This window comes from Balaenoptera musculus, chromosome 3 (assembly GCF_009873245.2).
Source record: "Balaenoptera musculus isolate JJ_BM4_2016_0621 chromosome 3, mBalMus1.pri.v3, whole genome shotgun sequence".
In the NCBI taxonomy this organism is placed as follows: Eukaryota; Metazoa; Chordata; class Mammalia; order Artiodactyla; family Balaenopteridae; genus Balaenoptera; species Balaenoptera musculus.
Window position 1 is genome coordinate 87,241,874 of NC_045787.1, and position 26,886 is coordinate 87,268,759.

General features: G+C 34.0%; 1 protein-coding gene and 1 long non-coding RNA gene across 7 annotated transcripts in view; both read right to left on the bottom strand.

The window, feature by feature from the left end:
• Positions 1-26,886, bottom strand: part of FBXL17 (F-box and leucine rich repeat protein 17) — a 472,180-nt gene that overhangs the window by 412,914 nt on the left and 32,380 nt on the right. The window lies entirely within an intron of this gene.
• Positions 667-23,806, bottom strand: LOC118892234. The gene is made up of 3 exons (XR_005019269.1): positions 23,791-23,806; positions 18,872-18,876; positions 667-763 (listed from the first exon to the last, which is right to left on the bottom strand). It is a non-coding gene; the product is annotated as an uncharacterized LOC118892234 (long non-coding RNA).

A 26,886-nucleotide genomic window follows, 5' to 3' on the forward strand; every position in this document is an offset into this window, starting at 1 on the left:
ATTTCTCTATGCTAATAATGAACAATCTGAAAAGGAAATTAAGAAAATAACCCTATTTATAACAGCACCAAAAGGAATAAAATATTTAGAGATAAACTGAGCCAAGGAGTTTTAAGAATCGTATACTGGAAACTACAAAACATTGCTGGAAATATTAAAGATGACACAAATAAATGGAAAGACACCCCATGTTCATGCATTGAAAGATTTAATATTAAGATGTCAATACTGGGGCTTGCCTGGTGGCTCAGTGGTTAAGAATCCATCTGCCAATGCAGGGGACACGGGTTCAAGCCCTGGTCCGGGAAGATCCCACAGGCCACGGAGCAACTAAGCCCGTGCGCCACAACTACTGAGCCTGCGCTCTAGAGCCCGCGAGCCACAACTACTAAGCCCGCGCACCACAACTACTGAAGCCCGCGTGCCTAGAGCCCGTGCTCCACAACAAGAGAAGTCACGACAATGAGAAGCCCATGCACCACAACGAAGAGTAGCCCCTGCTCGCTGCAACTAGAGAAAGCCCGCACGCAGCAACGAAGACCCAACACAGCCAAAAATAAATACGTAAAGTAAATAAATTTTAAAAAATTAAAAATAAAAGATGTCAATACTACCCAAAGGGATATACAGGTTTAATTAAAATCCCTACAGCATTTTTTGCAGAAATAGAAAAATCGATCTTAAAATGCATATGGAATTTCAAGGGACCCCGAATAGCCACAACAATTTTGAAAAAGAACGAAGTTGGAAGTCTCACACTTCCCTGACTCAAAAAATTATTACAAAGCTACAGTAATCGAAAGTACAGTAGTGGCATGAAGACAGACATATAGACCAAAGGATAGAATACAGAACCCGGAAATAAATCCTCACTTATATAGTCAAAGGATTTTCAACAGTGTGGCAAGACCATTCCATGGGAAAAGGACAGTCTTTTCAACAAATGGTGCTGGGAAAACTGGATATCTACATGCAAAAAAGAATGAAGTTGGACCCTTCCCTTACATCATATTCAAAAATTAACTCAAAATAGATCAAAGACCTAAATATAGAACTAAAACTATAAAACTCTTAGAAAAAACCATAGGGGGAAAGCTTCACGACACTGGACTTGGCCATGATTTCTTGAATATGACACCAGGCAATAGAAGTAAACATAGGTAACTTGGACTACATCAAAATTTAAAAGTCTGTGCGTCAAAAGAAACAGTCAACAGAGTGAAAAGGTAACCTACTGAATGGGAGAAAATATTTTTGAATCATGTATCTGGTAACAGGTTAATAACCAGAACATATAAAGAACTCCTACAACTCAACAATAGCAACAAAATAACCCGATTTTCAAATGAGCAAAGGACTTCAACAGAGATTTCTCCAAAGATAAACAAATGGCCAAAAAGCATATGAAAAGACGCTCAACATCACTAATCATTAGGGAAATACAAATCAAAACCACAATGAAATAACATTTCACACCCATTAAGATGGCTATCACCAAAAAAAAAAAAAAGAAAGTTTGGTGAAGATGCAGAGAAATTAGAACCCGTGTGCACTAATGGTAAAAATTAAAACGATACAGCCACTATGGAAAACACTATTGCAGTTCCTCAAAAGTTAAAAATAGAATGGCCATATGATCCAGCAATTTCACTCCTGGTTATATACCCCCAAAAACTGAAAGTAGGGGTCTCAAAGAGATACTTGTACACCCATGTTCATAGAAGCATTATTCACAGTAGCTAAAACAGGGAAGTAATCCAAGTTTCCTCTGATAAATGAATGGATAAACAAACTGAGGCATATACATACAATGCAACATTATTCAGCCTTAAAAAGGAAGGAAATTCTGACACATGCTACAACATGGATGAACTCTGAAGACACTATGCTAAGTGGAATAAGCGTAAGTCACAAAAAAGACAAATATTATATGATTCCACTTATGTGAGGTATCAAAAGGAATCAAATTCATGGAGACAGAAAGCAGAATGGTGGCTGCCAGGAGCTTGGGGGAGGGGGATTAGCTTTGTTGCTTAACTGGTATAAAGTTTCAGTTTTACAAGATGAGAAGAGTTCTAGAGAATGGTTCCACAACAACGTGAATGTATTTAATACTACTGATCAGTACAATTTAAATGGTAAAGGTGGCAAATTTTATGTTATGTATATTTTACTACAATTAAAAATAAAATGATTTTTAAAAGAGGAGAAAGCTGATAGAAGGCACTGCCTTCTTATGCAGTATTGCCATCAAATTCAGTCAAGAAAAAAAGGAGTGATCAACCAAGAAGCATCACCTCTATAACCAAAACCTTACCAAAGAAGCAGAATGCATGAATTCTTAACAAGGAAGAAACAATCCAGAAGGGCAAAATATGATATCATGAAATATTCAGCAAGATAAGTTAGGCAAAAACATGATCTTAAGAATAAGTAAAAGACCTGAAGAATAAGTGGAATTTATTTTGGCAGGAGGGAAAGAAATAGTATTACAGGAAGGAAAAAAATAAAGGTAAAAACTATGGAAAATAAGAACATACGGAAAGACAAATATTAAGATGACAGGTTCTACCTTACCATCTACAATAAAACTTTAATCAGTTCTTAACAAAAAAGTAGTATTTTTGAGAAACAGAGTAAATATCTTACTGATTTGTTTGAAATTGGTTTATAGGTAAACCCTAAGGGGGAGGGGGTGGCATCTGACATGCATAAGAAAATACTGCAATTCAGACACAAAAATAAAAGGCCTAGAACTAAAAGAATTAGCAGTAGCACTAGAGAAGCAAGGCATCAATCAAGACAGCGTAAGGATAAGTGGAATACAGAGGATGGGAGAGAATAAGACAACCAATGGCTAAAATTTTCAAGTCTATGAGACCAACAAAATCCATTCATTCAAAAATTACTTCTGAGCAATTACTATGTGCCTGGCATCCTTCTAGGCAGAGGATACATCAGTGAATAAGGCCGATGAGCTCCCTACTCCTATGGAGTTTACACTCTAGGAGAGGAGCATGATACACAAACAATAATAAAGAAAAAACAGCTGACACTATCCAAAGGTTTTACACAAGACACAAAAGCAATTATCATTAAGGAAAAATGATAAATCTGACTTCATCAAAACTAAAACCTGTTCTTCAAAGGAAAATAAAAGGAAAGGAAAAGGAAAGACATAGACAAGGAGAAAGTAATCACAATGCATCTATTTGACACAAGAACTTGTATCTAAAACATATAAAGAACTTACAAATTGATAAGAAGAAAACCAAAATTCTTAAAAATAGGCAAAATATATGTACAGACACTTCACAAAAGAAGAGAGAGTAATGGCTAATATGCACAATTAAAAGGTGCTCAACATCATGAGACATCAGGGAAAAGCAAATGAAAACCACGATAAGGCACCACCACACATCCACTCGGATTGGCTAACATTTAAAAATCTGACATTACCACTGTTGGTGAGGATGGAGCACAAATGGAGCTATCAAACATTGTAGAAGGACATAAAACAGCACAACCACTTTGTAAAACCCTTTGGCAGTTACACACAAAGTGAAATTTAAAGAAACACTAACCATATGACCCGGCCATACCAATCCTAGGCATTTACTCAAGAGAAATGAAAACCTTTGTCCATTCAAAGACTTGTTCATGAACGTTCATGGCACCTCTATATTCAATAGTTAAAAACTGGAAACAACCCAAATGTTCATTAACAGGTAAATGGATAAACAAATTATTGTATGTTTACATTTTGTACCAAGTATCAAATTAAGTACAACATACTCAGCAATACACAGGAATTAACTATGATACATGCACAACACGTACTTAGGAACTGTTATCAACAACCTTTAACTACAAGTGGAACCAGACTTAGACTGAAAATGAGATAGCAATGAGCTAAGCAAAGAGTCAGAAAGAACAAGTTCCATAAATACACTGTAAAAGACACTGAATCAAATCAATCTTAAAACCTGACCTACCTCTACACAGAGCAGTTATGAGCCAATAAACTTCTTACTGTTTAAGCAAGTTGAGTCAGGTTGTGTTACTTGCAATCAAGTGAATCATAGATGATATGATGTAGCTCATACTTAATGATTTCAATATTCCCCACTAAATAGTAAGAAAATTTAACTAAGGATGAGAACTCATGGCAAAGAAAATGACAGGAATTCATGAAAAAAATTAATCGACTGGAATAACCATTGTGACTAAGTTACTAAGAGTAAAAAATATAAAAGCAGTAAGAAGTATAGGTGGAGTTTTAAAAAAACACAAATACTAGAGGTTAAAATGACTCTTCCAGAAATTCCCCATAAGATGAAAGGCTCACTGGACCCTCTCAAATGCATAAAGCACCATCAGTTACTTCTCCCCCTTGGCAAGTTGCTCAACAACAAAAATGTTCACTACCAGCAAAGCTCTGGCAATAACTTCCTTCCAGGTTTCCTTTAGTCATAAACAGAGAGAAGAGAAATGGCAGTTGAGAAGTTAACAAGAAAAGAGAGGAACCTAACATTTTATGAATTGCTATTTGCCAAGATGCCTTGTTGGACAATTTACATATATCATCTCAATCCATATAACTTTCTCAATGACCAAAGTAAACGGTATCATCTCCAACTTATACATAAGGAAATCAAGTCTTCAAGAAGTTTAAATTTTAAGTGCTTAGGGCTTCCGTGGTGGCGCAGTGGTTAAGAATCCGCCTGCCAATGCAGGGGACACGGGTTCAATCCCTGGTCCGGGAAGATCCCACATGCCACGGAGCAACTAAGCCCGTGCACCACAACTACTGAGCCTGCACTCTAGAGCCCGCGAGCCACAACTACTGAAGCCCACACATTGCAACTACTGAAGCCCGCGTGCCTAGAGCCTGTGCTCCGCAACAAGAGAAGCCACCACAATGAGAAGTTCGCACACCACAACAAAGGGTAACCCCCGCTCGCCGCAACTAAAGAAAGCTCATGCAGCAACAAAGACCCAATGCAGCCATAAATAAATAAATAAATAAATAAAAAATAAAGATCCCTTAAAAAAAAAATTAAGTGCTTAAGAAGAAATCCACAACTTGTGAACTGGTAATTGGTAATTCTGGAATTGAAATCTCTACCTGTCTGATACAAAAGCTACCTTTCCTCAACCTCTTGATGAGAATAAGCATCAAGAGGTCTGTCACTGTGTGTTCCTTTGTCTGACCTGTCCCACAGGAAAGCATCAGTTACTTCTCACAAGAAAAGTACGTCCCTTAATGATATGACAGAGCACAGAGAATCAAAGATTTTTTTAAAGCATCTTGTTTATTCTTATCTCTGCCTCTAAGTGTAAAACTATTTGATGTTCTCAGAAAACTCCAGCAGCAGGCATGGTCACTATTTAAAAGAAAAACAAAAACACCTGGAATGGAGATGAAGGACAGTATGTAGCGAAGACATGTTTCTTGGTTTTGTGAAAATTATCAACAAGATATCATAAAAAGGGTACATATGAAAATATATTCTTTTGATAGAAAACCATTGAAATTTATGGCTATTATCATTTCTAATGGGGAAAAAAAAAGGAAAGAGCCTAAGTATTCACCAATAATGACGTCTGTAGAACAGAATATGTGGTATAGTATTTTAAATAAAAACGTATGTCCTCAAAAAACTAAACACAGAACTACCATATGATCCAGCAAATTCACTGCTAGGTATATATCCAAAGAAAACAGAAACACTAATTTGAGAAGACACATGTTGTTCACAGCAGCATTATTTTAAATAGCCAAGATATGGAAGCAACCTACGTGTCCATCAACAGATGAATGGATAAAGAAGATGTGGTAGGTATGTATATGTGTACACAAACACGCGCGCACACGCGCACGCACGCGCGTGCGCACACACACACACACACGATGGAATATTACTCAGTCATAAAAAAGAATGAAATTCTGCCATTTGCAACAACGTGGATGGTCCTAGAGGGGGTTATTATGCTTGGTGAAATAAGATGGAGAAAGACAAATACTCTATGTTATCACTTACATGTGGAATCTAAAAAATAAAACAAACATGCATAAAACAAAACAGAAACGATTCACAAATATAATGAATAAACTAGTGGTTAGCAGTGTGGAGAGGGCGGGGGTGGAGGGGGCTGGATAGAGGTATGGGATTTTGAGATACAAACTACTATGCATAGAATAAATGAGCAACAAGAGCATATTGTACAGCACAGGGAAATACAGCCATTATTTTGTAATAACTTTAAATGCAGTACATCAAGAAAAAAAATACTGAATCACTATGTTATACACCTGAAACTAATATAATATTGTAAATCCACTATACTTCAATTTAAAATTTTTAAATAAAAAAGTTTAAAGAAATAATAAAAAATTAAAAAATAAAAACATATGCATACATATTTGTATGTGCATTAAAAGTTTTCTGAAAATAATCACCACAGGGATTAACAGGAAGTTCTCACTTTTTACTTTCTACTTTTCTATACTATTAGAATTTTGTAAACATGCATAAGGAATTTTTATGACAACAAGGGTTATTTAAGCCTCTTATATTTCTTAGTATTTTATAAAATCCTCCCAAATATTCTTTTAACTATGGTTAGCTTTCAATATTATTAACAGTGTGACAGATAAATGACTAAAGAAAAATATCTTACTATTCACTTAACATGAGACTACCACTTTTACATAAACTGCCTGAGGTAATATTTTTATTCATTCCTCAAAGAGAAAATCACCTCATGGGCACTTGCCCAAAGTCACTCAAATAAGATACAGAAGCCCTAGTTAAACTTATATCTTCCTAATTCAAGCCTCAAAGCACTCTCCATTATATCACAATTGCCTATTCAAAGAAGATGGTGTTTTATGTTAAAATAAGCTTATATAAGTACTTCGGTTTGTATTCAGGTATACCCCTCCTCTTTCCAAAAAGGAATTGAGACAGTTCATGAAAATTCACCCTACAGGAGAAAAACAAGTAGAAAATGAGGCAAGGGAAAATAAGGGTTAAAAAGAAAAGTTATTCTATAGTAAAGAAATTCTGAGTGCTTTTATATGAATTACTAGTATGTTTCTTGATTTCTAAGACGCCAAAGAGGGAAAACAGACCACAACATCTTTTAAAAAAATTCACAGTGCTTCCCTGGTGGCACAGTGGTTAAGAATCCGCCTACCAATGCAGGGGACACAGGTTCGATCCCTGGTCCGGGAAGACCCCACATGCCGCAGAGCAACTAAGCCCGTGTGCCACAACTACTGAGCCTGCGCTCTAGAGCCCATGAGGCACAACTACTGAGCCCGTGTGCTGCAACTACTGAAGCCCATGCCCCTAGAGCCCGTGCTCCACAACAAGAGAAGCCACTGCAATGAGAAGCCTGCACACTGCAACGAAGAGTAGCCCCCGCTCGCCGCAACTAGAGAAAGCCCGTATGCAGCAATGAAGACCCAACACAGCCAAAAATAAATAAATAAAATAAATAAATTTTTTAAAAAATTCACAGTAGTTAAAATAATAAAGGAAAGCAATTGCTCAGAAGTCTAGCTTTCCCCTTTGCTGTACACCTGAAACTAACACAACACTGTAAATCAACTATACCCCAATAAAAATTTAAAAAATAAATAAAAATTCATAACATAACAAAAAAAAAAGAAGTCTAGCTTTCCCCAGTACCAAGCCCAGAGGGAATATATAACTGAGGGTTCTCATGAGGCAGAACTTTGTGTGATATAGATGACAATCTCCCTATAAATATCCTAATAATAATTAAAACATTAAACCAATGGAATGGGGAGGGTGGGATGAATTGGGAGATTGGGACTGACATATATACACTATTATGTATAAAGTAGATAACTAATGAGAACCTATTTTATAGCACAGGGAACTCTACTCAGTGCTCTGTGGTGACCTAAATGGGAAGGAAATCTAAAAAAGAGTGGATATATGTATACGTATGACTGATGCACTTTGCTATACAGCAAGAAACTAACACAACACTGTAAAGCAACTATACTCTAATAAAAGTTAATTTAAAAAAATAATGAGAAAAAGAACCCAATGGAATAATGCCAAAACTCAATTCATTAGACTTAATTCTTCAATTATTGCTACCCATATACTACTCAAGTACTACTATGGCTCAATGGAACAAATCTATCTTTAACAGCAAAGTGTCTTCATAAAAAAACTAACAGAACAAGTCATTGTAATGAATATAGCATGTTTTATACTACATAATAACTCCTTTAATTTTAATCTTCAAAATATTTCACCTTAATTAGGTAACTAACTTAGAGGTTATCATCATTAGCAAATAAAATATTATCTAGATGTCATTATTTTCAAATTCTTACTATTAAAATGTAGTTTTCAATATAAGAAAGGCTAAGAGTCCAGGCTCTAAAGCAATGGCTTTGACAGGGGGATATTACTGTCCCCCCCAGTGGGCTCTTACATAAGTAAATACAAGATGGAAAGAAATTGCTCATGTTAATTGAGTTACTTTATAGTAAGTGGGCTGGCATGACCCAAGAAAAACTGGCTCTAGAAGCATAGCGCTGCATATGTGGTTAGTACTCAATAAATGGTTAATGAATGAATCAGTGAATGGTAGGAGATAGGACTTATGGAAAATAATTAATTGATCCATGTAGCTAATAACCATGAAGGAGCCAAGGAAAACATATTTTCCAGAATTACACGACTTGTAACGACAGCACCATTAATTTCCAAGCTTTCGATATCATTTTCTAGGGTATAAAATGTCATTCCACCCTCTAACCTTTGCCTCTAAATTTAGCTTCTATTCTCCCAAATATCATAAATCAATGTATTTAATAATTTATTTCCATTAAATTATCTAAATGACCAGTCTACACTGAGAAAAACCAAGAAAGTATACCATTATATCTTTATAAAGCTATTTGACATTTCTAAGAAGCATGCAAGGGATTTACTGCTTTGCTTCTTCAGGTAGGCCTCACATTACAAAACACTGAATAAACCTCAATGGAATGAACTATGTGCAGCTTCTCAAACTACAACCCTAAACACTTTATGCCAACTGTATTTGTCACTCAAGCAATCTCACTAAGATACATTTTTGAGAGCAAAGACAAATCAACACTCCACATGGACCTCTTAGACTCCTTCATAAGGCAAAGAAGCATAATCCATCAATAAAGAAAGAGGAAAAAAATCTCCCTTTTAAATTCAAATTACATTAATCCGAAATCACTTCACCACCTTATATTATTTTGTATATATGGATACAAATATATATTACATATGTATGTGTGTATAAACACACATATATACACATATATGAGCTCTCCATTTAGACTGAAAATCTCCTAAAAATGGAGATTGGTACAAAAATTTATTCTATATTCCACATTCTTGCAAATATGATCAATCATAACTTGTTCAAAGGAAAAAATCTGTGTCAAAGTTGAAATGTGCTAATTTGATCTCCAATAATATTTTATTAGTTAGCTCACTCAACATTTATGTATCATTAACCATTCTGAGTACTGACTATTCCTAGGTATAATCAACCACATTTCCAAAGGATTCACAGAAACAAAAAGGCAGATTTTTTTTAATACTACATGTTAGAAAATAGCAACTGGAGAAAAATCCACCTACAGTTAAGAAAATATTTTGTTTGATTTGATTTCACCAAAACTTGTGTATCAGACCAGTACTGAATTATTGACCAATCTGATTAAGCTGGGGAAAAAAAAAAAAGGACTCTCATTTTTCTACAAATTAGTGGCTCTAAAATCACAGGAAGTCTTAAAATCAACATAAATATTTAATGCGGTTTTTTCCCCCCAAAGAAGTTGTTGTTAAATCACAGTACATCTAGAAATCAAAGAAATATAGTACAATCATCTTATCCTTATGAAAGATGACAATGGTTGGATTTATTAAATTACTAGTGATACTCTAAGCTGATAAGTAAAACAAAAAGGTCACTTGGTAAGGTTAAAATTCACTTACCTCCATACCAAACAAGTGATTAGTTAGATATTCCTGACCAGCTACCTTTACCACCTAAAAGAGTTAACTTTTCTAACCTGTAAATCAATTCACAGGAATTGCTACAACTGCAGCAAACCAAAACTAAGAAAGAAAAGACCTCATTTCGCATATATATGAATATAATTTATAAATGGAAGGTGCAAAATGCAAGGGACCAACATGTAGTTATTGTACCTGCAATTGAAAGATCTAAAAAGAACATGAAAATGCAACAGAGAATATCTTAAAAGTTAGATTTAAATAGTATCAAGTTTAAGATCAGAAACATACTTTCCTTACATTAATTTACTAAATTATACCACTCTTAATATGTTAAAATACCTGCTAAAGCACTACATTTTCAGTTCATCAATGACCTCTTTAAAAATTTATTTGATTAAAAACAAGTAAAAACTAAACAATTTATTGTTTAGGCAAATATACACAGGTAACAAATTGGGGAAAATGGTAAACATAAAATTTAGGATAGTGGTTACTCCTAATTACCTCTGAAAGGGAGTCAGAGATGAGAGAAGAAAAGAATACAGAGGTAGATGAAAGTTACTGGAAATACTCTAATTCTGGGTTTAGATAGGAGGTTCTTGAGTGAATGTTAAATAATTTTTAGATAAACTGACTTTCATAAGACAATAAGATCATGCATGGACAAATTAGGATAGTATGCCATGAACCAAAGATTATGACTAGTAAAATTTTATGCTGGTGAGGTCCATTTTGAAAAATTGACATTTACTTTAAAAATTTACTTTTGACAAATGTTTCTTCCAAACATTAATATTAAAATATCAGCAAACTCAACTCCTTTTTGCAAATATTCAGACTGAAGGACAGACTGGAGGGATGCCCTCAGACAACCAAGAGCCAAACCAAAATCATTCTCCTTAAATCAGAGGAATATTATCATATTGGTTTCAATTTTCAGTCCTTCAAAGGCAGTTTGGGGCAAACATGTGAAAAAAATGATCAGAAACAAAAAAAAGAGTCTAACTGTATTTAGATTGTGTATTGAATCTGTATTAAGATTTCTTAAATTTTAAAAAGCTTCCAAAATAGATATGGAATCTTAATTTACAAAACATTTTATTCCAAATAAAATTAATCAAATAAAAAATTAGGACACCTGACTCAATGCCAACATTAGAATTCCTAAGTCAAACTACTTAAAAAGGAGACCCTGAACGCTTTATGTAATGATAAGTCTATCTAAACGCCAAATCAGGAATATCACTATTTATAGGTATGCTCAAATATATTATCCTGAAATTGCTCAAGCATAAAATGTATTTATAGCTAACAGTAGTCTAGAAGCCAAATATTAATTTAATTTAAAGGTAATACAACATAATATATATTGTTTTATATTCTTTTATATATCTAAACGTATAAAGGAAGACTTACGTTACTTAATTATCAAAAATAAACAAATATGAGACTTTTGGCAAAGAAGAACAAATTATGAGATTAAAAAATCACTTTTAAAAGGCTGACCCACTAAGATTCTTCATTCATCTTACTGGAAAATCAGTATTTTCAAATCAATTCTTATGTGAGGGCAAATGACTGTTAACTATGAGCCTGAATGAAATTCGGCAGTATTTAAAATAACAAAAGTTGAGACACTGAAATCTAGTAGCAGTCAAATCTTTGCTCTTAATGTAAAGGAAAACATCATCATTAAAATTTTTAGAAATATGCCTCAACTGTCAATTTATCCACACAGAAAGCTAATGAAAGATAAAAATACCATCCTTGTTCTAGACTTTAGTCACATACTTCTAAAGATGAAAGGGCAGGGAAAAGAACCACACATACAAAACCCCAATGAGATTGTCTCAAATTTTTTCAGCTGACTTAGAAAGGGTTACCTTAAGAGAAAATACAATAATAATTTATAATAATAATATAATAACAATAATTTTCCCACTTAAGGGTTAAGAGTTAATTCAAATTTTTTGAAATTAGTGAGGTTACTTCCAAAATTTTACCACTGAAGGGTCCTACTATGTGTCAAGCTTAGCACTATCCACTTTGTTACCCACCATTATAATTATATAAATGTTCTGATTAGTTATAGTTAGATGCTTGAAAGAGTTTGGTGACTTCCAAGCCTGTAGTATACTGTATTGAAACTTGCTTGTTCATTAGTACTATCTCTAAATATATATTGATTACAAAGTTAGTATGGTTAAGTCTTTATATTTTTTTCAACAGAGAATGACTCTATAACCTCTAGATAATTAAAGTAAAAAATTTAAACACCCAAACTGCTCAAGAACTAGGATGTAAAAATCTGTACTCCAGTTAAGCTTCCATTCTGACTTCTAATTCACTGTACATCAAAGAAAATCAACTTGCCCTGACACATAAGGACTATTCCCTTCAGTGATCAGGCAGGTGTTGAGGCCAGAAAGAGAGCCTATTTTCCACAGCCCTTTACCTTGTTTGATCACTGGTTACTTTTGATCTGACACTGCCCTCTCTCTAGTAATGACTTCCCCCTCATAGACCCTACCTCACATCTGTCAGAAAGAATAAAGGGCATCAAACTGAGACCTGACAACGCCTATGGGCCATGCGATGGGCTGCCAACTGAATGCTCCCCAGCTCCCACAATTTCTAATTCAGTTTCTTTTGTTCTGGTAGGTACAGGGTTAGGGTACCAATGACAGCAGAAAGGATTATGCACCAACTGTGAAACCGAGCCTTCTTGAATGTGTATCTTTTATCTCTGCTTCTTCATCTTCTTAAATGCTGCAAACTTCATGGTGGTTACTATGAAATACATATTCAACAAGTGCAATAGAAAGGTTGTTTAAATCCTTTTCCAGGAGAAAACAAAGGACACAATGTATTGTAATTCAACTATAAAGCTTTAAGGAAAAAGTTTCAAACCTATGGTGTGAGATTATTAAAGGCCAGCTGTCAAAGAGCATGTTAATTGTAAACGAAAGACAAAAGTTTTATGAGGACCACTACTTAGTGCCATACACCATCTAAAATGGAAAGGTCCCCTAAAACAATGCACATATTCAGAAGAGGCAATCATTTCAATTGTTAAATTATAGATTCTCACACTAATTTGGTACTAACCAGTACTGAAAACAAGTTCCTCTAGTCCTGTTTAAAAAATGTGGTGAGTATATGTAATCTTTTTTTAAAAACAGGCATTAGTAACAATCACTTTTAAATGTTAAAATTTTTAAAATTTGGCCAAATATAATTTTGACACCATTTTACTAATAATTTTTCAACTGTCATTAGAATATTGCATGAGTTCTTGTATATTCATTAATAAATAACCTTCTACACACACACACACACACACACACACACACACACACACACTGGTGGAGAGCTCATTATCAGGCATGCAATAAAAGGATTTGTAGGAAGCAGGTTTAGAGGCCTTCTAAGATCACTTTCAAGGCTAAGTTACTAATTTTTTTTTAAGAAAGGAGGGTCAGAAGAAGGAAATACATGATCAATAATATAGCCATGCAAGTTGAATGTACCTTTAATACTATAACGCATAAAAACAAATAACTAACTTTAGACATTGACAAATACAGAATCTCAAAGGTGAGAGGGAAGCATTAAGGTGATCACAAGTTGACTCTAATGACTGGAGAAGTTAGTTTCTACAACAGCTAACGAAAGATATGCCTTGATGGAGAGAAAGGAGAAAGGCTCTCACATCTGAGAATTAACCTGTGACACTGGGGAAATCCATACACTAGACTGATAATGATTAACCCCTATGAAAAAGACTATATGTGAAATACCTCCTATTCTAAGACTGATCAATAATCGGACCATTATACTCTTTAAAAAAAAAAAAAAGCCTGTCTTGACTCTGTAATCTAAAAGTATCATAATATAAAGTACATTATAAACATGTGATTGTTTTAAATAGACTTTAATATATGAAAACAGATGATGCCTACATACACACTTGGACTGACTTTACAGAAGAAAATCATCCAGGTATACTAGAAAAAGCACTTCTAGATTGAAACAACAAAACTTAATTCAAGGTTAAACAATTCAGTAGGCTGACCCAATACTCGCCCATTTTTTTCCTTAAGTTTTCCAAATGCCACTTAATTCTCCAAGAAAATGAAGAAATAAACTGCACTACTCTAATAAGATACCTAGTTATGCTTCCTTTGGGGTATTCTTTTCCTAATTTTTGATTCTACAAAACCATTAGGACATATTAAAGAACAAAAAGATAATAAAATAAATGGAACCAATTTATGATATTTAAAACTAAGAATTTTATATAAAGTATTAAAAAACTGTCAGTGTAATTTCTGCATGTTATATCATGCTCAAAGCAAGCAATGTCAATGTTCTAACTACATTTACTGCCAGATATGCTTGATGCATTTTCTGGGTACCAAGCAATCAAGATATGTATCAAATATTATATTTAATTTATCTCTTTCTAACTGCAACAATACAAGCAAGCTCTTCTAAACAAACTCAACCATAGAGGCTATTTGTTAACTTTCACCTTTTTAAGAATCAAGTGATGGAATATGACAAAAGAAAAAGGACCACAATTCTTAGCAAGCTTAAGAGATTTTTGCTAGGGTTTTCTGAAAGCAAAAGAAGGAAAATGCACTGGTGGAAGCACTGAAACAATTCAAATATCCTCAATGGAATGTAAACCAAGAAATAAAAATATCTAACAGGTAATCTGCAATAAAAAGAATTTTAAAGCCACAAGCGTCAACATTCACTCTTTTTTTGTTTGTTTGTTTTGGCTGCGTTGGGTCTTTGTTGCTGCGCATGGGCTTTTTTTCTAGTTGCAGCAAGCGGGGGCTTCTCATCGCTGTGGCTTCTCCTGTTGCGGAGCACAGGCTCTAGGTGCGTGGACTTCAGTAGTTGTGGCACGTGGGCTCTACAGCGCGGGCTCAGTAGTTGTGGCCCATGGGCTTAGTCGCTCCGCGGCATGTGGGATCTTCCTGCACCAGGGCTTGAACCGGTGTCCGCTGCATTGGCGGGCAGATTCTTAACCACTGCACCACCAGGGAAGCCCTCAACATTCACTTTAAAAAAATCATTTCTTAAAAACTACTTAATTCTTGAAGAGGACATACTTATTTGGGATTTTACTTCCTCAAACTATGACTGCCATTCTTCTGGTAAGAACACTAATGAAGAATCAGTTCACAATGCTATAGAATGAAACATATTTCACCAATTCCGTTGTTAATAAAAATTGAAACTTGTATACTAAAAGCTGTATTGTATGTAAATATCAAAGTATAAATAATCATACTTAAAGTTACTGACATATGCCTCATTAAAAATATTAATTTTTAATAGCTTTCTTTTTGGCACAAAAAGAATTTTTCCCAGGACAAAACCAAAAGGATTTGAGAATAGAATGGTTCATCTTAATTAACAGTCCTTTTCAGAAAACGTGTAATTTTTATGTAAAAAAAGATTGATTTTTAACCATTTAGTCAAAACATTGACAAATACACAGTCAGTTACTAACTACAAGTTTACAAAAAAGACAATCTCATCCCCATTTTCAAGGAGCTTACATGACTAAACTGAAGCCTTGAAACCTACAACAAATTATCAATGGATTAATAAGAAAAAATAAAGGAAGCTGACAGAATATTGGAAAGTAATAAATGTGGAAGAATTATTAAAGAATAGTGGACCAAAAAAAATAATATTTATCTCAGCTTGAACACATACTGGAAGAAAGCAAGATGACAAGAGAAAATGAAGACTAAGTGGACAAGTTAAGAACGTAATGAGAACAGAGACAAGTAACTGGAGAAATCTTTGTAGTTAGCCACTACAGATTCTTGAAATGATGAAAACGGTATTTTAGCAAGTGTATTTCTGTGTTGTGGATGTGAAAAAATAAAAAGTCGATCTTTAGAAATGTCTTAGGTCATGACTGAATTCAGTGGAATACGATATACCATCATCTTTCACACTGCTTTCCGTTAAGTTCTTTACTCATAAGCTTGTAACAATTGTAGTTTATAAAATGTATAATAGATTACACAATGGAACTGACTACATTTACACATGATGAAAAAAATACTTAATATATCAGTGAAGAGGGGTACATACATATGTGTATGTGTATAAAATTGTGTCCTGCAATAACTTAAAATATATGAAATATCAAACTACTCATAAGTATCTTCAAATATTTAAAGTTAACATTAACCTAGTAAATAGATATGGAATTATATTTTGATTCCCATTCAGAGAATCTACAAATCACAGCTCCACCTAATTCTACCATGTTCTCAGAGGAGTTAAAACAAAAAGCTAGCATTAAATGATGAAAATATTGATAATTTTATAATCTGTAGGCATTCATGTGGGCATTTAAACAACAATGAATATAAATATATACCTTCCTCTTTATTTTCTCAGAGATATATATATTCAATAAGAGGAAAATAAAAGATAAGAATAATCATCCAGATACAGCTCAATTAGAAGGACTCTGATATATAACTATTTTTCTTTGGATTACAAATTCTCAATATATTCATTTATGTATCGTATTATAGTGAATGATAAATACCTAGATTTTATGCTTAAATCAAAAATAGTCAATAAAAACCTGGCAATAGACACTACAAATTTTCTACCCCCAAGAACTCTCCATAACTCATTTCTATCATATTTTAGAAACCAAAAATAGTGAAGTAGAGGACCCATTAAAGAAAAATACTGTATTGATCTTTTCTACAACCTAAATTTTATGTGGCTACACAAAATAAGAAGCAATAGGAGGGTTAAAAAAAATAATATCGAAAAAGTACAGATTTCATCTGGCCTCATATTATCAGCTACTAAAAACCAGAAGGTACAGTCCAAGGGAAAGATTTTACCCTAACACTCTCATCTGAGCAACTTCGTATTTAGACCTTTAAAAAGAACTTGAAGAAAGACAATATAGGTAACATGAATAAGCAAAATCTGTAGCAGAAATAGGAACAGTAGTCACCACTCAGGATGCCTAGATGCACTTTCATGACAATGTATCTTTCTGATAATAATGACAAGAAACTGCTTGAAAAGAAGCATCTTATCAACTGGTAACCAGATTCAACTATAGTTTGTAAAAGATATTCAGAAAGGCACATCTTAAAAAAAGAGAGAAAAAAAAAAAAGAAAAGGGGCTTCCCTGGTGGCGCAGTGGTTGAGAATCTGCCTGCCAATGCAGGGGACATGGGTTCGAGCCCTGGTCTGGGAAGATCCCACATGCCGCAGAGCAACTAGGCCCGTGAGCCACAACTACTGAGCCTGCGCGTCTGGAGCTTGTGCTCCGCAACAAGGAAGGCCGCGACAGTGAGAGGCTCGCACACCACGATGAAGAGTGGCCCCCGCTTGCCGCAACTAGAGAAAGACCTCACACAGAAACGAAGACCCAACACAGCCAAAATAAATAAATAAATAAATAGCGTTCCCTTAAAAAAAAAAAAAATTAAGAAAAAGAGAAATTCTTCTCCCCTTAAGCCTAATCACTAAAACATTAAATGGGATTAAGTCTTGGATATCCTAAGACTCTAAGACTCTAACACCTCTGTGATAGGTAGATGAAGAAAAATATAAGCCAAAACTTCTCCCGAGATCCAAGCAATACATCTCACTTGTTGACTGACGGTCTAGAAAGGCAGTTGAAGAATGTGTGCTCATAAATGACAGGCTTAATGTACTCCCAGCATTCCACTGCCATCTAACCTTATAAAGTTTCTATTTGCTAAGTCTAATGACTTGGCTCTTTATCTCAACTCATTATCAACTGTTGCTAACACTTGAGCACAGAGACTGAGACAGCACTTTCATGTTTATATCTGAAAGATAATTTGATTTGCTCCAAAACTCTTTGTGATTTTTCTAATATGCACTCCTAAAAGAAATAAACAAAAATTACATTTTAAAAAAAGGATCTAGGGGCTTCCCTGGTGGCAGAGTGGTTAAGAATCCGCCTGCCAATGCAGGGGGACACGGGTTCGAACCCTGGTCTGGGAAGATCCCACACGCTGCGGAGCAACTAAGCCCGTGAGCCACAACTACTGAGCCTGCACTCTAGAGCCCACGAGCCACAACTACTGAGCCCACGCGCCACATCTACTGAAGCCCGTGCACTCTAGAGCCCATGCTCCGCAACAAGAGAAGCCACCGCAGTGAGAAGCCCGTGTACCGCAACAAAGAGTAGCCCCCACTCACCGCAACTAGAGAAAGCCCGCGCACAGCGATGAAGACCCAATACAGCCAAAAATAATAAATAAATAAAAATAAATTTATTTTAAAAAAAGGATCTAAACTACAGAATATATAAGTGGAAAATAACACCGGCAAAAGAACTGCAACACTAGTAATAACCTACCAACTATAAATTTTAAACCCAAAACAAACTGGATATTTTTAGTAATCTAGAATTTGATACAGAAAAAATTTTTTAAGAATATGTAAATACTATTTAGAGTCTCCTATTTTTAGCTATAATAAATTCTGCATTATCAACACTGGAATATCTGTATCAGAGTTTTTAATACTAGGCTAGCTTCCTCCTGCAATCCTGTTTGCATCTGAGCAACTCCTATCATCAGTTGATGGGCTCCCAAAATTTGTGAACTAATTTTAGTTATTACTAAATTAATATAATGTTAAATAAATATGCTGGGTAAAAAAAATAATGCATTCCAAAGAAAAATTATTTGGATATTATCAAAGCCACTGCTTGCCCTCTACCAAACTGGTTCACAGGGGAAGAAAAATATACATACACACACACATACTCATTCTTTATGGTTTTCTATGCCTTTCAAATGATGGAATACAATTCAGTCATGTTCTTACCAAGATACCTGATAGATAAAAAAGATACCCACAGGAGAAAAATAGAAAATAGAAAAACAGATTAAAAAAAGAGACGGTAAGCTCTAACAAAGAATATATAATGAATAAAAATGTATTTATTCTTCAGACTGAAAAATCTGCCAAATAACATTTTAACTTTTTTTTCAAGTGGATCTTTCAAATATCACTGAACAAAATAAAACCAATTTTATTAATCATAAGAATGTACAAGTCAATGTAATTCAGACAAGAAGAATAGAAATTATACTCTAGTTGATCAGAACTCCATATTGTTAAAAAAAAAGTATTGTCCCAGAAAATACTCCTTGAGAACATTAATGACTCTGGCTAGATAAATTTGATACATGAAGAATGGCATCATTAATATAGTAACTAGATCAAAGAAACTTACTTATTTGAAAAGTCAGAAAACCACTGACTCTGCATCTTTAACCTATTTTTCAAGCTTTTATTTATATGCTTAAATCCACCTTCTTTTTAAAGCATGTTCCCAAAATACTGGAAGAAATACGTTTTTAAAAGTATGTTTAATTCAGCAGTAAGCCATGTGTCACTAAACCAACATTTATTGAATGACTATTATGTGCCAACACGCAGGTGGATGGGATAAAAAGATAACTAGATACTCTCCACCCTCAAAAGAGTTGACAATCCATCAGCAAGATACAGCTGTAAACCGTAATTACAGTTATTCATGGAGAGCAATTTGACATTATCTAGCAAAAATTTCAAAATGTACCCATCCTTGCTCCCTTTAATTACATTTCTAGAATAGATCCTAGAGAAATTCTCACAGATAAGCACAGAGAGTTGCACAAAGATTTTATTGCAATACTGCCTATAATAGCAAAACAATGGAAGCAATATAAGTGTCCCTCAATATGAAATGGATAAACAGGAGATATATACATATATAGGATACTAAAAGTTTAAAAGAATGAATTACATATTCATTACGGCTAGATATCAAAAACAACTTAAAAGTAAAAATGCAAAGTGTAGATTGACATACTTTGTGAGACCAGATTTCAACCATATAGCATCAGATATAAACTATTTGGGACCACATACTGAACAATATTATATTGTTGTTCATGGTATCCATTATGTCTGTTAAAGCAGTTGTTTTTTTAAGCATTTGAGATCATCACAGTAGTTGCTTCTAGAAAGAGATAGTGGCATAACATGGGATGCAAGACAAGAGACTTAAAGTTTATTTGCTTTATTAATTCAAGAAGAAGAAACAAATTTAACAAAATGTTAACAACTGTCGATGTCTAGGTGATGGGCATATATATGTTATTACTCTTTTCAGTATTCCAAATTTTTTTAATTTCCTAAAATTAAAAAAAAAATACCAAGACCGAAAAATTTGATCACCTTTCACATTTGAAATCCCAAGTATAATCCCAATTACCAAGAGAAATATAAATTTCTTAGCATGACACTCAAGAAACTTAACAACCTGGTCCCTACCTTCCTTTAGAGACCCAACGATGAACACTTCCCCCACCAGCCTGATATAATCCTAATCCTACTTTAACACCCACCACTTATTAAACATTCCAAGCCTGATGCCTTGTCTTTGTTAATGATATCACTTTCCTCAAAAAAAAGTTTGCTTGAATCACAATTGCCACATCACTATATATCATTCAAGACCCAGTTAGAAATGTCACCTACTATTTATAGGATTTCCTGATTCCTCCCTAATCTCTCACACAAGTAACTATTTTGCAATTGGCATTTCCATAGTGCTTATCACTAGAAAAGGATATTCCTTCTTTGGCAATATAACTCTTTTTTAATTCCTTAACACTTCTCATAGTGCCTGGCACACAGTAGGTATTCAAATGTTAACTGCACTGAATCAACATCTGAAACAGCGTTAAGGAACACAGTAGAAAGTTACCAGTTCATTAATCCATTAAAATTTCTATTAAATCTATCGGACAAAAATGAAACGGTATTTAGCTTCTGAATCCAAGTATCACAAAAAACACAATATTATGTTTTTGCCAAGTAAAAAATTTTGCATAATGAGTGCAATTCTACAAAAGTTCATTATGTTCACATTTATAGGATTAAAACCAACATTAAACACTATCCTGAAGACAGTTTTCCTCTTTGGTAATTTTATTAATTTTCCTAGAAAAAGATTTCAGTGTATCTCCATTGGTACTAGCAGCTTCCCCTAAAATCAGTTATCATCCTAGCAAAAGGATCTTCTGCTCATGCTAATAGCTAATTTCCTCCTCTGATGTCTCACAGCACCTGACAGTTAAGTGTTTTAATGGGGATAATGCCTTTCAGAAATTACTGCTTGGTTCAAAGGCATATATGGATTAGCTCCACCTGTGATGTATCCATGCGATCAAAGGTCTTGAGGACAAACTTCTGAGAATCCAACAGATCTGGGTTAGAATCTTGACTTTGACATTTATCTGTTGTTCCTTAACCTTTCTAGGCCTCAATTTCTTCATCTGTAAAATGGAATAAAAATAAACTACCTCATGGGGACTTCCCTGGCAGTCCAGAGGTTAAGACTCTGCACTTACAATGCAGGGGGTGCGGGTTCAATCCCTGGTCGGGAACTAAGATCCCACATGCCACGCGACATGGCCAAAAAATAAAAATAAATAAATAAAATTTTTAAAAAGTAAGTTACCTCATATGGTGGTTGTGAGGATTAATTATGTAAAACTACACAGTGCCTGGTACATTATAAACAGTCAATGAGATAACTATTATTAAATATTTTTAGATATCAAAAAATGACAGCAAAATACTGAAAGGTAGTATACAATAACAAGATGAAGTTTAGTAACTTTAGGTCACCTTCTTTAGAATGCCATGTTCATGCATCACTGTTTATTGGAAACTACCACTCTCGGTGTAAGTAAATGCCTCATCCATTCAGAGAGGAAAGGGCAATGAAGGTGAATATCTACCCTTAGAGACTCTGGAGGCTGAAGTGAGTACTTATAAAATGGAATTCTTCATAAATGTACATTATTTATGTCTGGGATTACAAGTAAACTCACTTCACAAGGAGTATCTGAGGAATAAGATAACAAGAATGCAGTGGGGGTGTTGGGGGGTAGCAGGGACCAAATCCCTTAATATATTAACTCTAAGTTGGACAGTAAAAGAGTCAGGAAATCCAAGCCTTAATATAATGCTGAATTAGTTACTGCTATTTAAGCTCTGATGCAAATGCTTACCTTACTTACCCTAGTTGATGATAACATGGCTACCAGTCTATTCACTTAGCTGCTGCAACAACCTCAAAATCACAGCAAGCAGCAAAAAAAGAATTAAACTGTGGGTAACTAACAGATGAAATCAGAACATAGTAAGTGACAGTAGGTACTGACACAGCCCAATTCAAACTGGTAGACTCCAGAAAGTGAACTCTGATAGGGAGAGGAAGAAAAAAAAAAACATTTATCAAAGACTTCCTACGTTTGGGACCATAGATTTTGTACTTCACCTCAATCTCATTTAGTCTGATCCTCATAAGAACAAGTCTGAGGTAGTATTATATCTTTTCTACAAACAAGGAAATGAAAGTACAAAAATTAAGATAACTAACTGAATCACATGATTAAGAAACAGTAGGATCAAGATATGAATTGAGTTCAATTCAACTCACACTCAGTATTTGCCTCATTCATCCCAGAAGGAAGCAGAGAGAGGTAAATTTAGGTCCTACTTCATACATGTAAGCCTCCAAAGGATAATAAAATTAAAAACAATGAACAAACAATGTTACAAATAATGTTACAGCAAGAGCCAAAGGACTATGGGAGATGGCACAGAACTGTAAAACTAGTAAAATAATTCACCAGGAGGTTGAAAAAAGTAAAAGGTCATAATTAACCATTGGGAAATCAAATTTTAACCAGAAAACATTTAACATTTCCCTAAAACTTTCTAAAATCTATTCATAATACATTACTACTTTCTTGGGTAACTCAGAAATCTATACTAGTTTCATAACTCAACTCTACAGAGTAGAAGGTGTTAAAAAAAAAAAAAGCCAAATAAATATAAGACATAGAGATCTCTATCAAATATGCTGACCCTAGAACTTAGCATAGAAGCCATTTTCAAAATCGTAAAATCCTAGTACTTTAAAACATCAGGTTGGATAACAAATGTAGATAATCTATCTGACCCCATTATTTTACAGCCCAAGACGTAGGGAATGGACTTGAGGACACGGGGAGAGGGAAGGGTAAGCTGGGACGAAGTGAGAGAGTAGCACTGACATCTATACACTACCAAATGTAAAATAGATAGCTAGTGGGAAGCAACTGCATAGCACAGGGAGATCAGCTTGGTGCTTTGTGACCACCTAGAGGGATGGGATAGGGAGGGTGGGAGGGAGACGCAAGAGGGAGGGGATATGGGGATATATGTATACATATAGCTGATTCACTTTGTTATACAGCAGAAACTAACACAACATTGTAAAGCAATTATACTCCAATAAAAATGTTTAAAAAAAAAGCAGCCCAGAGAGCTTCTGTCCAAAAAGTAGAGAAGCAGAATCTGGAGCAAGGAGAGTAAGGAAGCAGAGAAAATATACTTAATGAAGTTTCTAGATCATCAATAACTATACACACAAACTAAATATGGCTTTAAAATAATTTTGTAGCCAGTACTGCACAGAAGTGATATAAATGCTATAGCTAAAAGATGGCAGACAGTTGGATATAATATGCTAGACACTCACTATAGTTGTATTCCTCAGATCTGTTTTTATAGTCTATACAACAGTTTTATAGCAAATGCAAAATACATCCATGTAGGTGCATGGCAGTTGTCTCACTCAAAAATTACTAAAACAAAAACTCACTCTTTGGGGGGAAGATTTTACATGCATGTTCTCAATTCTTTGCCTCACCATAAATCATTTGAGTACTAAGATGTCAGATCATTGTCCTCTTTCCACCTGAATAAAACTCCTTCTGATAAATACAGGAATCCTTTCTCTATGCTAAAGTGTACCTTACTTACAGTGCCACAAATAAGAACATTCAAGTATCTTGCTACTTTGTGTAAGATAGCAAGTTCACCTTGTAACACTCTAGATGCAACTATTATTTCATATTTTTAAAGAAAATTTCCCTAAAACCATCTAAAGGACAAAATTAAAAATAAACCATAAATATCTGCAGAAACCATGTACGAGCATTTTATCTTTATAGTTACATCAAGGACACAAAAGCTATGTCACTGAAATATACAAAGACAATGCTGCCATCTAAAGGCCAAGATATAATATGAAAAAAATGTATACTTAGTCATATACTGTCAACGTATATAAAAACAACCAATTTGATATTTTAAAGTCAGCAAAGTTTATACTTTAAAAAAGCACTATGCTACAATTATTTTTAGGCTACACAATAAAACTCTAATACTATTTTGAGAAGATTCTTTTTGAGAAGACTGATAAGAGAATTAGCGAAATAATTTAGCTAATGATCAATATCTGCACAGGTAAACTTCTGTTGGCATCCTTTCAGACACAATATTCTCCTGAGTACTGAATATTTCTATTAGTTGTTTGTCCTATTTAATGACGTTTATTATTTCTTGTCTGTAATTAAATATACGGTATAATTATATATATGCATATATAAATATTATTTGCCTTTAATCATACTATTATTTCTACTCATCCTTTTTAAAATATGTCATTAAAGGACTAACAATAATACATCTCAGAGTGAAAAAACCCAATCTACTTAAAATTGCAGCTTTGCAAGTAATTCAAATATTTCTCCTTATTTCATAAATTCTAAAAATACAAACTAAAGTTCCTATGGGAGACCAGTTGTCAACAGCTCAACTGTCCAACAGAAAGAGTTCATATTATTCTAAATTTCCCTTTCTAAAAACCTTAAATTGAAAGAATTTCATTGAACTGAACTTTACTTAAGATTTAGCAAAATCACTTCTAATTTGCAATGAAATCAAAATGTTTACTGAATAACACTACATAGGAAACTGATTCCCTTAGCATTTAAGTATACAACACCTTTCTAATGGACCACAATATTAAAGAAATTCGAACATAACTAGAACCTTCAAAACATATGGTTTAATTCCTTTGAAAAACCACTGACCAAAATTTTTAATGTGTCAAGAAAAATGTTTTTCTGGTTTTGCTCAACAAGAAAACAAATATTAATTACTCAACAAATATTCCCATTATGTGAGAAATATAAAAATTGTAAGCTGGGATTACCACCTTTTAATTTATCTTGAGTGTAAAGTGGAAACCAATGGACAACAAATATGGTCAAGTTCTCATAAAGACTACTAGTTTTTTATTGTCTCCTGTGAGTCAGAGTTTATACTAGACAATTTAAGGACATTACATCATTTAATCCTCAAAACCACAACCTGCAAAAATACAAATACTAATAACCCCATTTGCAAAGGAGGTTCAAAGATCTTAAGTAACTTTCCCAAGGTCACAATGCAAGTAAATGGATACTGGGATTCAAAAATTCATTCTCTCTTACTCAGAAGACCTTACTCTATCCACAAGAACATAATGCCTCAGGAGTGATTATTAAATTTGTATTAAATGTGAACAGGAATAGGAAGTATTTTTACTGTGTAATTTTACACAAAAAGATAATTCTACATGGTAATAAAAGTGTTTACTTTTAATTCACAGTATTTCAATTTTTCTAACTGTAATCTTTAAAAAAAGAAAAAAAAAGCATTATCTCACTTGAAGTGCTGAGGCTTCCAGAGACCTTTCAAAACTTACATTAATATGTGAGAGGTATTTATCAAATTTTGTAAACTAACTCCAAGGGGCAACAAAAAGATCTCGTTATTTTGTAGATACAGTTAAAAAGCAAATCTTCTTTGTAAATATACATATTCAGGACCACCTTGCCTACATTTTAATGTACAGTATTTTTCAACATTGAGAACTCTACTAATGCCTCCCCAGTGACAACTTTTTCTGTTAACCTGTACTATATACCTATCAAAGCAAAATTAAATGGATTTGGAATATTATTCAGCCATAAAAAGGAATGAAGCTCTGATACATGCTACAATAGGAATGAACTTGAAAAAATATGGTATGTAAAAGAAGGCAAACACAGAAGACCACATATTGTGTGATTCTATTTATATGAAATGTCTGGAACAGACAAAAATCCACAGAAAGTAGATTACCAGTTGCCATGGGCTAGAGGAAGGGGGAATGAAGAGTGACAGCTAATGGGCACAGGGTTTCTTTTTGGGATAATAAAACTGTTCTAGAATTAGTGATGATGACTGCACAACTTTGTGAATATACTAACAAACACTGAACTGCACACTTTAAAAAGGTGAATTTTATGATATATAAAGTATAACTCAATAAGAGAAAATTACATGGCTTTAAATATATTTATAATATATAATAAGTGTAAATGAGTTACCTACACATGTGCTTAAAATATAATATAAAACCTATGTAACTACCTAAAAACAAGACTATCTGTCTCAATTTACTGAGTCCCATTTTACACCATACTAAGTGAAAGGCTCTATTTCACAAGCATACATCTTCCTGAATATTAAAAATTCCTAACTATCTAAAATTACTACAATCCCTAGGGGAATCAGAAGGAACGACAACTACATACTTATGTTTGGCAGCCAAATTTAATTTTTTCAAATTAATTTTTTCCACTGTCAGAGTTTAGAAAAAAGCACATTAGCACATGCTAATGAAGAATTTTTACCATGTAAGTACCACATACAAGCACCCACACAGTTATAAAATCAATTTATACAAATCATTGTTTTGAGAAGATTCTTGATTTTAAGTAGAATTTGCCTCTAAACCATCAAAAAAAAAATAAGCAGAAAAAAATGTATAAGCTAAGTTATAAGGAATTCAAGAGTT